Here is a 13,975-nt window from a genome sequence, read left to right as displayed (position 1 = left end):
CTTTGTTTCTGCTTTCAGCCCTTGGCCAAGGCCAGGTCTTGTTGGGGAGCACAGGGAGCAGCTCAGCCCCAGGTCCCTGCCAGGGCTGCAGAGCTACCTGCAGCATCCCTGCACCAAGGGCTTCTTTGGATCAGGCATCCCAAGGGCCAGCGAGGGCAGCTGCAAGCATGGGAGAAACAGAAAGGACAGAAAACAGTGCATAAACCAACCTTCAGAAAGAAAGAATTACAGTGACAGATCTTGAAACTTTTTATTTTCAGTCTCTGCCTGAAAAGTCTCCTTAAAAAGCTGAGCATGGCTATACCACTGCTCTCCCATGATGAGCAGCACAGGTAACAGCTGATAAAGGAGTCTGCTCTGCCCTGTGCTCACTCTGGTCTCAGTAAACCATTTGTTAAAGGTAGTGGTCAGAATGTGCTTCCCAGTGGGAGCTGAGAGTGGCCAGCAGTCCCAGCACGTCACCCATTTTCCCCATATGCTGACTAAAGGCAGGCATCTGCCTTTGAGCTGGATGCCATTTACTCCTTTTATTGCCAATCTAGACAACTAAGTCCAAAACACTTCTTCCCCCTATTCCAAACCAGAAACCTGAAGCAGGCCAAGCGAGGCTGCTGAGCCTCTCCTTAGACTGAAGAGGGACCTCACGTCTGTAGCCACACTTATCTCTTTGGACTGGAGATTCAAAAGCTGGACAAGCAGATTCTCCCCCAGGACTTCTGTTTACATTGCCCACGTCCCTCCAGGAAGAGGAGATAAGCCCCAAGCATCATCTGTAAGGGTGATAAAAGCTACAGATCTCATTTTCAGCCCTTATTCTCAGATCCGAAACTGTGACAAAGTGTTAAAACCAGAAAAAAAAAAACATCATTTTTCACAGCTGCAGGATTGTTTCCTCCTAAATACCAAATACAAGTAAATGAGCAGAAATCAGTTAAAACAGAGGAAGCCAATCAGTGAAAGTCAGAAAGAGCTGCTTAGAAGGCTTGGGCAGACAACTCGAGCTTTGCCAAGAGCATCACCTGCTCCCTTCAGCATGCACATGGTGTCAGCACAGGCTGAGAAGGAACCCGAAGATCGAGCCCACTCCTTCACCATCACCAAAGCAGCAGCCACCAACAGCCAGCCTGCCTGCACACCCCTGGGCTGATCAGCAGACAAAGCAGCACGGTGCTTTAAGACACCATCAGAGATTAAGGACTCCTTACAGCAAAAGCTATAACATTTTTTCTCCAGTAGAGAGCAGAGAACTTGATGAATATCCAACTTAATTGTGAGTGCTATGGCTTGGCACGGTGTGCTTGCCACGAACTGTCAGAACACGTCTTTTGTAAACTACCAGCTCTATCCTAGTACCGTGCCAAGCAAACAAAATATTTGCATTCCTAGCATTCAATCTCTTGAACAAATACAACTCTATTTTTAACCCACCAGATAAATGGACTGTTTTACTTGTTGACCTCAGAGTTGTGTCAACAGCAGTTCAAAGGTAGCGAGACACGTCACTGGCTCTGGTGTACAGCACTGAGCAGGGGTGCTTTGTTTTTCTTTTAGGGAGTCCTGTTTGTGCAATGGATGTTAGAGTTTACACTGCAGATTTCAAAAGCATCCTCTCACTGATGGTTTGGTCACAGAATGACTGACTTATGCTTATCTGTACTCAGATGCTGTGGCTAGCACCTGATACAGAGGTGGGGCAGTGAGCAGGGTCCCACCCCATACAACAATCTCAATCTGGCAGCCTCAATATTTTTCTGCCTAGAAAGTTTTACACATTTTCTGGTTTACCAATCCAATTTAACACTTCTAAATTTTGGTAGGGCTAAATCATCTCGTGCTGATTTATGATTCACTGCTGTATCTCCTCAGGGAGCACTCGCCTGTCCCATTTGCACTGCTGTTGCATGGTAACTTGGTGGTCTCCCCTTCAACAGTGAAATCATCCTCCTATGAGCATCACACAAAAGCTGTAAAGAAAATGAGTCACATATACTTTATATTTCAGAATAACAAGTGGGACTCTTTGAAATCCAATGAGTTAAGGCCTGTAGAAAGTAAAATATATATATAGTTTATATTATCATGTAAAGTTACATTTTCAGGAGTCTGTTAGCATTCCTTTATAACATAAAACTTTACAGCAGCTTACCATCAGCAAGAGCAATTTCCTAACAGTTTATGGCCAATCCTCACCATTCACTTTCCAACCATAATTACATGTCAGTCCTTGGGAAGCACACACTGCTCAGCTGCAGCCCTCCCTCCCTCTTTGCACACTTTAGATTCAGGAGCACTACGTTGCTGCGGTGGTTTGACACCAACAAACCAGCAGGCACTGCTTTGCCTCCTCCTGCTGAGGAGCTCCCAAGGCAGAGCACACACAACAGGTCAGCCTTGCTTCCCAACAGGCCGACGACCAAAAGTTATCTCAATTTTCACAGCCCAAACAGGCTCAGCTTATCGCAGTTCTGCCAAAAAGCCTCCAGTCTCAAGAACTGCAATCAAACCTCGCTCCTTAGCTCCAGTGCCAGCGCACAGCTCAATTAACTTAGCTGTCCATTGGAAACATTTATCAGCAGCATGAAAAGAAAGTGACTGCCAGCCAGCACAGGGCTTCCACTGCTGTGAACAGCACCCACACTGCAGCCACTCCTGCAGACTGCCAGGAGCTGAGGACGGCAGGGGAGAGGCAGCTGCAGAGCTGTACCAAATCCACAAGCCATGCTCTTGCCCCTGTGTTGGCTGAAGCCCCAATCCTCACTCAGCAGCAGTAAACAGGAAGCCAACACTGAACTCCATGACACATACGTGCACCCCGAGCAGCCTCCAATACTTCTTCCTCCTGCAAATACAGCTGTCAACATCTGTAAAGATGTGTCTGACAAGAAGTGAGTCAGGGCTGCACCTTACTGGAAATAGAAGCCGCTGAAGTGAACGTGCTGCTTTCCTAGGAAAGGCAGCACTCAAAGGCTAATGTCAACTGCAATCAGAGTGATACTACAGAAATGCAATGAACTGAACATTCACTGCAGCTAAAACCCAGAGACACTTTTAGAATAAGTCACACCCCTTACAACAGACCTTCACCTGGTGAGGTGAAGAAGCATCTTTAGGTACCACCACACAGCTCACCACTGCCTGCCTCATGCTGAAGCTGTGGCTCTGCCCACTGGCTCTTAGGACATGTCTAAGCACCAATTTTCCCTTGTAGGGCCAGTCTGTGAATTCACAGATGCAGTGAATACTGGGCTGCAGGACTTCTGAAAGCATGAAGAGCAATGAGAACAAAACCAATGCCAAGATCTAAGCAACTCAGAGAAGGCAGGACTGAAGACATCACTCCAAATCAATAAAACAAGCCACTGCCATGAAAAGCAGCTTGAATACCTAACAGCTTTCAACTACTTTCCTGTAAAGGACTTAGTACAGTAAATGTGAGTAAGCAAATATTAAAAATAGCTAAGCAGGGGCAGTCTTGTTCAGTCGGTGTTAGCAGTGACTCAAACACAATGACTCACCCTGAGCACCTCCTCCATACCTACTTTCCCAGAGCTGGCTGGAGCTGCTCTCAATGTACACACTGGACATGTCACTGCCAACCCTGGGACCTCTGAGATGTGCCCCACACCCAATACACCACGTTTAAGTTAAGTCATTCCACCTTTAATGATCATTTATAGATAAATGACTCACGGGATTACACCACAGGAGACTGAAAGCTAATGCTACAAAGGATGAAAACTTATCACGTTCTCACAATTAAATCACTCCCAAAAAGTTCTACAGGTAATTACCAAGCTCCTCATTCTAGCAAATACCTTCTAATCCCTCCTCCCCTCCCCACTGCAGCCACACTGAGTTGCTCTAACACAACTTTTGGGGGAGTCCACATGTTGGGTACATGGGCTGTCTGAATGCAGTCCCTGTGGCATTCTTTGTTCAGGTCATCAAAAACAAAAACCCCAAACTGATATAAAACTCTCTGAATCTGTCTTACAGGAGTTTACAGGAAGTACTGGCCACACATGGGGAATTTCCATATAGTTAAGTTTGTAACTTCTACGCTTTCACTGTGCATTTACAATCAAAACATCAGAAGAGAATGGAAAAGCCATCACAAGAGCTTAGTAGCACCTGTACAATCAAGACTAATCAAGCTACTCACGATTACAATGCACTTACTACTGCATGTATGCTATAGGTGGCAATGTGTGATCCAGACACTTAATATTCACCAGCACTCCTCCAGAACTACTGACGTGCTAAAAAAAAAGCATAACTACTGAAGTCTCTGTCAGATTTGCAGCAACATCCTCTGACGCAAATCACATTATTTCAATACCCATGAATTAAGAGACCATTAATAAAAAGACAAGGGGAAGAAAAATGAGAGGTCAACAGCAGCAAAGCAACGCACAGTCAGTTCATCTGACGTTGCTCTGGAGGCTGTGTAAGGGCTTTTTATGATATCCTTACTTCTCACTGGCAACACAACCATAAGCTTCTTTTGAGGATGACAACACTGGGGGAAAAGCAAATGCACGAGGAGCACCAGAGCCCTACAGCTTTGAGGACAAACACTAGCTATTTTGGGGAAGGCACGGGCTGTGGAGCGTTGTATCTGCACTACTTCACTAGCTACTGCGTGCACAAATTCCTCCTAGTAACTTCTCTGTCACACCGTGCTTATCTTAAAAACAACCCCTTCCTGCTCTTCTCCACCAGGACAAGCCGAAATCACTTGGTCACTTGGAAAAAAGTGAAGAGAGATGAGTGTTATGCCCAAGCTGACCCATCTGCTTGGCTATCAAACGGCACCTGCCCACTTCCAAACCCAACTGAGGATCGCAGCAATAAACTCCGAGCCCCAGCTGTCAAGTCAGAAAAACAGGAACTGTGCTCGAGGGCTGGGGGTTTGTATTTCCCCTTTTCAATTTGATACCAGAACTAACAATATATTTGGCATTTAAGAGACCACGAGACATAACGCGTTCTGAATTCAGGGAGGGGAGGAAGAGGCGCATTTGAAATCAACTCCTCCCGAAGTTGGGGCTCTGATTTTCAATAGATTGGCTTCACATGGCTCTTACTTCTTTCTATGAGTGGCAACATACAGGAGAATCAATACAGCCCCAAAGCGGGAGGGATTGTGGGGAGGTCTTCCCACCAGAGAGCTGGGAAAGGGGGCAGAGAGAAGAATTTTGCAATGACAAAGCCTGAATTTCAGAACTGAGGACTATTGAGCAAAGGGGCAGCTGGGCTCCGCCTGCCTCGCTCCAGGCCTGCAGCCAGGAGCATGCAAATACTGCTGCCCTGGGGAAACACACTTCTCTTAATGCTTCCTACAGAGTAAAGAAGGAAAAAAGCTTAGGGGTGCAAAACTGGCTGTTCAAGTGCACTTCTCTAGAAGCCAAACCCAAACTCAGCGCTCGAAGATGGCCATCTGAGCCTCAGCTCTGAATACTCCTAACCATACAAGTACTTCCTTTTTTTCTGTCCTTAGAATTGCAGAATGGTTGTGTTGGAAGGGTCCTAGAAGATAATCTCATAGCAACCCTCCTGCTTCAGGCTGGTTGGCAAACACTAGGTCAGGCACCAGCTTGGCTGCCTTGGGCTCCTCTAGGGACGGTGCACACAGAAAAGTAGCTTAGAAATTTAATTGTAATTAACATGCAGGAATTTTAACAAAACTGTCACATTCTCTTATGCTTGTTGGGTCATTCTAACATGCAAATATCTCCACAGCCTTACTCTGCTCAGACCCTACAACAACCTGCCACCCCACACCAGGCAATCCGCATGGTTCACAGCAGCACTCTGGAACGCTAGGCAGCCCAGCAGCTTCACTCCGAACCACTGTGCCAATGGGCTGCTACCCCCTGAAAAACAGACTCAAAACGCACAAAAACTTTAACAGAGCCATCATGCTGGGCTAAATTCAGATTGCAGTTTAGAGTCAACCAGCCATAAGGTCCATCTGTAACCCCATCAAGTGTTCCCTGCTTCAGAATGTTTTCTCTAAAAGGGAAAATATTTCAGTAAACAATAAGCAAGCAGTAGTTACATTAAGCAGGTATCTGTATCAAAGAGATTTCGAACAGAGCAAAACCACAGCAAGTAGTTACAACTGATCTGGATAATTTGCTCCTAAATAAAAGCCAAACCCAGCCGTAATTCCTGCAGAAACTGGGAGGCATCACTCCTCCAGCAGCTTCCTTACGTAATCTGACATTCATCATACAAACTTCATAGAGAAGAAATACACTGTTTCTCAAACAATTCACCAAAATCCCTCCCCCTGTCTCACAGTCTAGAATCTTGGCTAGCATCAAGCTACAGCTCCTCCTGATGTTCACTTTTACAGTGCCAAATAAAGCTTATTCTACACTAAACACACAGAAGTTGTACTTTGTTTTTCAGGTATGCAAATCCTGTGCATACGCAGTGGTCCACAAGGTTACCTGCAGTTAGAAATGGCACGCTGCATTTCTCCATACCATTTAAGACCCAATCTGTGTTTGCAAATAGGAAAAAAAAAAAAAAAGATTCCTTCATTATGAAGGAGAAATAAATGCAAACCCCAGTGTGCTGTAGGTCTGTAGATACGACCATGATCTGAGCACCTGATGGAGCTGTGGATGTCCCCATTCTCTGCAGGGGAGTGGGACCAGATGGTCTCTACAGGTCCCTTCCAGCTCAAACAATTCCATCACTGCTTTTTTATAGGTATCCCAGTACAAAATCATTCCTTACTCATTATTAGTACCTATTCTTTTGAGGACTGAAACAAAAGGAACGACTGCAGCAACAAAACCAACCACAGAACATTAGGATTTGTTCTGGAAGAAATTCAGCTTCATTCACATATCAATATAAAAATAGAAGTGTTTGGTGCACAGGGGATGCAGCACACATTTTCTGAAGCACAAAGGTGGCATTTGGCATTACCAAAAGTTATCAGAATCAAATTATGATTGTCTTTGCCCACATCCAGTGCCTCTGCCTTACAACCACACCATAGCTACTAAATCAAAGTTTGAAAAGAGCACAGAATGATTGCAAAATTAATTGGTCAGAGCTCTTTCCCACCACAGATCATTCACACTCACGTGAAAAAATACACAAGTTCATTTTTTCAGTTCACAGCTTCTGGAAATGAACAGGAGCCAATTCAAATGGAGCCACAAAGATACACCTCAGCTTTAAAGCAAGAAAACTTGACATGGGGCTCAGGATGCAAAAAAAATCAAGACACAGCCCTACAACAGCATTTCAAAACAAAAAATGGGTTGCAGAATGCTTTACTTACCGAAGGAGCCCCACACACCAGGCTTCTTTACATGGCTTCACTTCTCAGATCCAATTCTCAATGCAGTTGATCTCTGCTAACATTGCTTTTTTCTTAAGACTCCAGTTGGAGATCAGAGGATTAAAGTAGTGCCTGCGAGCACCTGCTCCGTGCAATGCCCCACTAGAACCCGGAGCTGTGTAGGGCCACAGGTGTGCATCTCTTAACAAGATTAGGATCAGAAGGTCCAACAGCACTTATTAAGCTACTCTCAGCTTTAAGTCACCACAAAAAAAAAGGATTTTCTTTTAAAGCATAATGCAGTTAAGGCAGTAAAAAAAAAATCACAGTAATGCATCAAAACCTTCATCTTAAACAGAAGAAGAAACTCCTTCTACCTCTGGCAATGCTCTGGTCCTCTGGAGTTCTGTTTTCCTACCTCGATCACCGCATGAACCTCAGCTGCCCACGTTGGAGCTCCCTTGACCTTCAGCTCAGAACCAGCACTGCTGAAAGTGCTTTAAAAGTGTGAGCTGAAGGACGTGGTAAGACTTACTTCTAGACAAAGCCATGGAAAAAAATGCCACGGTCCTAAGAAAAAACTTCACCAGAACTGTCAGGAAGAACTGCAGTTTTGCATCTCAGTTGTGCTTTAAAGGCTGAGCCTGCTTCAAGAACTCATCCCAAGCTCTGTGGTGTGAAATTACTCCACGGTGTGTAATTACTCCACTCTAGCTATATGCACTGATCTGTCTGTGCTGCATTTGCTTGGAATTCCAACACAAACAGAAGTTAGGAGGGGGTATGTATGAAAGCAAGTGTAGTGATTTATATTCATTGCTAATTGAACTTTACCATGCAGCTAAGTAACACACAATGGGTTGGAAAAGTCCTAAGGCATTTGTTCAGAGAAAGCAGGAAACAATCTGAAGGCACGCAATGAGGCCATGCCAGCATGGAGAGGGGAAGCTAATGCATGCTCCAGAGTTCTCCCCCTATAAAGGCAGAGTCCTATCACAGATTTACAGATTGGCAGGTCCTGACCTCATTACAGAGAATTCATTTAGTATTCAGAGCAAGGGGGTGGCTCTGAGTGCTTCCCTGCATGCTAAATGACACGCTGTGTATACACAGCGGTGCAAGTTAGCTCCAGAAGAAACCTACTTATGCATACAGGGCTATAAGAAGTTGAACTGCTTCCTCTTCAAGGCACGCTGGCACCCCAAAAGCAGGATTTTCACAACACAAAGCATTCAAGTTCAAACATCCCTGCAGAAAGCAGGGGAGGGAGCTGATGGGAAGCCATCGCATTGCAGCAGGCACCCATCCAGAGCACCTTGCTCAGCTGAAGGGGCGACAAGCCACAGCAGGAGAGCATTAGGATAGGACCCTGTGACCTGCAATGTGAAACCAAGGTCTTACCAACAGCCCTACAGCACTGCTTCCCTCCTCCTATGCATACACAACGTTTTTCTTGTCTTGCTGCCTCATTTTTCTCTTGCAACAAACAACAAACTTGCAAGAACACAGTGCAATAAGATCTGGAGATGCCTTCATTGCAGAGAAAACTTTCAGTCAACACCAACAAAGGTGAAAAGTGAATCCATGCAGCAAAGCAACAGACTGGATCTTGGGTCTCAAGGTGTGCTCACATAGACTCCAGTTGCTTTTTCTTTAATCATCATTATCAAAGTGAAGCAAGCCCTCTGCTTGCCAGCGTCTCACTTACACAGATTTAACTTGTCTGTTTTGCAGTCACACATACAGGAAGTTGAAGGAACTGAAAAACCACCAAGATTTTTTTTTCCTGTAACTTGGCAGGAGAATGCTGTTCTTATTTTGTAAAAATGAGTGGTTTTTTTTTTTTCTTTTAAAGTCAGCTATCCTTAAGTGTCCTTTAATTTGCTAAGCACACTTTTGACAGTGAAGTCAAACCTATTCTCCTCCATATTCATTGAAGATAAACTTACAAAAAAGACACTGCTGGCCATGAATTACTACTAAAAAATAATTAAGAGATGGCACAAAACCACACAAGCTGATTTTTCCCAGATAACACTGGTGGTAAGACTAAGGCTCCCAGGTCAGAAGCTGAGCAGGCGGTGCCCATGCCAGTGACATGCATCTACATACAACACATCCACCAGGCTACAGGGGGCTTGTTCTGAACCATCAAAAAAACAACCTGTATCTTCCACAAGAGCAATGATAACTTCTGTTGGTGCTGTGTTTTCTTGGCAAGGAGCAGCTACAGCCCTACAAGCCCACAGGGATCAAACAGGCTCATTTGCTCTGACTCGCCATCACTTCACAGCTGCACCAACCCTTCATTATTACCCGTCTTTTAAAAGACAAGAGTTAAGAGACTTGGTAAAAAAAAAAATCAATCAGCAACAGTCAGCTGAAACACATTTAAGCCACTATCTACCCAAACGAGGCACAGATGTTTCAAATAGAAAAACAGTTACAAGTCATGAGGGCACCTCACTATTTCAGGTGGTGGTGGTGACCTTTCTCTTCCTTAAGCTTAAGTCCCTGACATACAGAACGTCATGGGAGGAAAAAAGATTGGATTAATAGGGGAACAACTGCTTGCAGTTTCCAGTAGGAGAGTAAGAGGGGGGATGAGGTGTTGAGGGGTGTTCACCCTTAGGGTGCTGTTAGCAGCCATTGCTCAGCTGGAGTCACCAAAACACCAGCTGGGGCAATTCAATTCAAACCAAAAAGACAGCACCATCAGCCAACACGGAGCTCCAAATCTAGGATAAAACACAGCAGGAGCAAAGCAGGAAATCAGCAAGGTTGGAATTCCCAGCGAGATGGCAATTGCATGAAGTGCCATTTGTGCACATACTGAAAAGGAATCCGAATGAGCAGAAAACAAGATTTCCCACAGCAAGATGCAGTCACCAGGAAACCTGCTTCGGTAACTTATGACTGCCCTGCTGCAGATACTATCAGTGGGAAGAAAGCCATCAGTCCTACATGGCTCTCCAGTGAAAAAATGAGAACAAGAAGGGCAGAAGACTCAACTAAGGAAAAAAAAATAGTTTTGATAGAAATGCAACAAATCAGTGGGAGGAAAAAGCAAAAATAAATAAATAAATGAATAAAAGGGTAAATAGTGGACTAGATTTTGTCTTTTCAGGGGGACAGAGGGCTGCAGTGCAGGTCAGGGAGATGTAAGGGGGACAGGAGAAGCAGGTGTGCACAGGTCAGATTTGCCAATTTACCCACCTGGTTTCTTTTGAACTTTTAAACTCTCTCAATATATGGGCTCAGACAATTTCAAAATTATCACCATCTCTTTTGCCACTCTCTGAGGAAAAGTGAGATACAGAAGCACTCAGGAAGTGAAAGGTTATGTCCTGTGCATCTTCAGTAAACATGAAAGAGTGTACAAGAAAACCATAGTGTGAGCTGTAAACTGCAAGTGCCAGCTTGTAAATGTTCTTGATCAAGTCTCAGAACAGAGACTTCCTTTCCAGACAGGAGACCACCAAGTTCTGATGTGAGAGATGCTGACATTCTTGGGTCAGTAAAAAAACAACCACCCAACAAGAAAAGAGCCACCATGCAAAGCAGCAGGTGTAAATACGAAGGCGTGAGTCCAATGCAACACTTGAACTAGTTGGTACCTTTTGTAATTACTTAAGAAAAAGAAGGAAAAAAAAAAAGTAATGTCCCACAAAGTAATACAGTGCTATCAAAAGCCAAAAGCTTGCTTTGAAAGTATTAAGTGCTGGTAAAATCCAGAGCAGGTATCTGTGGATGGTAAGCAACAGGAAGCTGTTTAGACTGCACAAGTGCCAAGGCCTGTAAGGTTTGTTTTGTTTAATATATTGCTTTGTGCTCCTACTGCCTCAAAACGGGTATAAAAGTTCAGCCTGCCAAATTCATTTCCTGAAAAACTGAATCAGCATACAAACACATTTCTCACAGCCCTCCCTCCCCAAGCTGCAGATGCAGTATCTTGGTCTGCTCCATCCTCCTGCAGTAAGGCAGAAAAGGCTCATCTAGGGGAACAGGAGCATTTTTTATATTTCCAAGTGAGCTCAGAATCCCAGAACAAGATGCTGTACTAACAATGACCCAAACCTGGGCAGAAATCATGATGCAGGAGGTCTGCAACACCAAAGGCCATTGGGTTTTGAGCCTTATGTCTCAGCTTGCAAACACCTGGGTATGAACAACAGCCCCAGAGCTGGGTAGAGCTGCCCTCCCCACCTCAGGTGCAGCAGAAGTGCTGAGCACTGCCCAAGGCATAGGCCACTCTGCTGGAGCAGCAGCCTCCAGAATCATGGTTTATAAGAAACCAGCAGGTCATTTCACAGGAGGAAATGACAGATGTCTGCACCACTCCTCCTTCATTTACAGCTGACAGACACCCAACACTTTGATCTGCAAGGAGCTGTGCTTGCCATACCACGTGGGCGATAATTTGGTGGCAGCAATTACTCTTGGGCAGGAATTTTGACAAGAGTCAACATTACCTCAATATATGAAAAAGGAATTCAGCAAGTCTGGTGCAGAAACACACTGTGGGAACAAACAGGCTGCTTAGCCAAAGTTAGGCACAGCTGAAATTGAGAGAAGGGACTTGGAACCCACACCCCAGGGCTCCAAAACCCCACCAGTGCTGCACTATACACTTATCCATCCTGTTCTTATCTCCGTGAGCCTTTCCACCTCCTCCTTGTGTGTACATACACAGAGCAAGTCTTGACTCATGGTAAATGCTGCAAAACCCAGAGATGATAATACTAAAGGCTGAGTTGATTCAATTTAATGGCAGATCCTCCTTCAGGCAATGGAGCAGCTTAATAGAGAAGCCTAGAGCACCTTGCAGAACACAGCCACCAGAGGTACACCTATGCTGGATGGGTTTCCTGCAGCCAGCCACTGCATATGGCTTGTTCCCTGCCAGTGAGCCTCCCCGGCTCCTCCAGGAGCTCAGCAGCTCTGGCAGAAGTGTTTCTGAAGACAGCTAGCAGAGCCCCTGTCTAAACTCCATCACTAGCAATGCTAACCCTCTTTCCCCCAATGCAACCCATTTTCCACCCCTTTGGTAGCTGCCAGCACACTTGTTACTCAGCTTAGTTCTCCTGTTAGGTTCCTCCTTAGACAAAGGCTGCAGTTTGATCACTGCCAGGCTTTCATCTGCATCCCTCCCCTTACCTCAGGATGACATGCACATCCTGAACTTTTCTGTTAACTTTCTGTTTTCAGCCCTTCCTTTATTTCCTATTTTTAATCTCTCGCATCATATAAGGAACAAGAAAGATAACCAAAAGAACACGTGCAGCGGTTATTTCAAAACGGTGAGTATTAATAACCACCATCACATAACACACAGAGACCTTTGTTTTATTATAGACATCAAAAGGATGGCAAAAGGTAATTAGGGAATTATACAGTGTAAGAGATGCAGACTATGCTTTTCCACATATGAAGCTGCTCTATCACTTATATGGCTATTTATATAATCACGGTCATTTATAAAATCAGTTTAGGGGTTAAAGAAACATCACCCCTGCCAGAAAGCCTGCTGGAAGGTTTACAAGGCCTTCAGCTACCCTCATCACGAGCAATTAAAATCTCAGGACCTGCTCCTTAAAAATCCACCTGTTCTAAACCAGCCAGGACATTACATTGCATTTCCCACTTCCCCTCTCCAATCTGAACCAGGAGAAAATGCAACCGGCTTATCCAGGAAAAGCAATATCACCTCCCCAGGCCACCCCTGAGTAATTAGCACCTTTCAGCACTGTCTCAGTACTTCCAAAGGATCAGGGGAGTGGAAAAGCAAAATGCTGCATGGGACACTCAGAGCCCTTTAGTGACACCATAGCAATAGCTTAATGCAACAATTCAGCTTCCAGACACCCCAAAACGATACACTTTCCTCCTTGATGAGGTTCCAGCATTTTTTTTTTTTTGTTCCCTCCAACCTGCCAAGGCAAGCATTATCAGCCCTTGAAAAAGCTTTCCTTGCAGGAGGCAGGCTGAGGGATTAGCTGACAGAATCGCATGCTGAACAGTAAAAGCCAATTTCTGTCAGTTTGGCAAGTGTTTGCCATTATCAATACCTGAAATCCAATTGCATCTTAAGTGCTCTCCAGACTGTGAGTGCATTTACAGGAACAATGCCCGATCGGTAAGAACCTACAAACTGTTGGACAGATTACAAAAGAGCAAATTGCATATTGCCAGTTCATAACAAAATGTTTTATTTTGGATCGTTTTTAGCTCCTGTTGTACATGAGTCAGGAACGAAGACCAAGCAGTCTTCTGTCTGCACCCCCATTTCTTATCGCATCCTCTGGTTTATGAGTCCCGTTAACGACCCTTTTCAGATCCAAACACAAACCAGTGTCAAGGGTTTGCTTTCATCTACAAATGTTTTAACTTCTCAAAACAACTCAACCACCTTCCTCCCCACGTAAACACACAGAGCAGCTCTTCCTTCTGCAACTGCTGCCCAACACATCACCCAGTTGAGGGCTCCCCATTTGGCTTCGTGCTTATTCTGGAGCTCTTCCTCATACTGCAGCAAGCAGCTGCCAGGTGCCAGGAAACCCAAGGCCGGGTCTGCAGGGGAAAACCACCCTTCACTGCGAGCCAAGGGAGGATGGGGAGGAACAGGGTAGGAAGTCTGTGAAACCCTCCTGTCCTCAACAGCACACGCCG

The 13,975-nt window shown here is 45.0% G+C and overlaps 1 protein-coding gene across 3 annotated transcripts in view; it reads right to left on the bottom strand.

Moving 5' to 3' along the window:
* JAK1 (Janus kinase 1) overlaps window positions 1–13,975 on the bottom strand; it is a 48,035-nt gene that overhangs the window by 32,064 nt on the left and 1,996 nt on the right. The gene's annotated exons all lie outside the window — the stretch shown is intronic.

Source organism: Cyrtonyx montezumae, unplaced genomic scaffold (assembly GCF_038088225.1).
Source record: "Cyrtonyx montezumae isolate F1298 unplaced genomic scaffold, pur_monq_1.0 scaffold_1, whole genome shotgun sequence".
NCBI classification, from domain to species: domain Eukaryota; kingdom Metazoa; phylum Chordata; class Aves; order Galliformes; family Odontophoridae; genus Cyrtonyx; species Cyrtonyx montezumae.
This window is presented reverse-complemented; position numbering and strand designations above follow the sequence as displayed.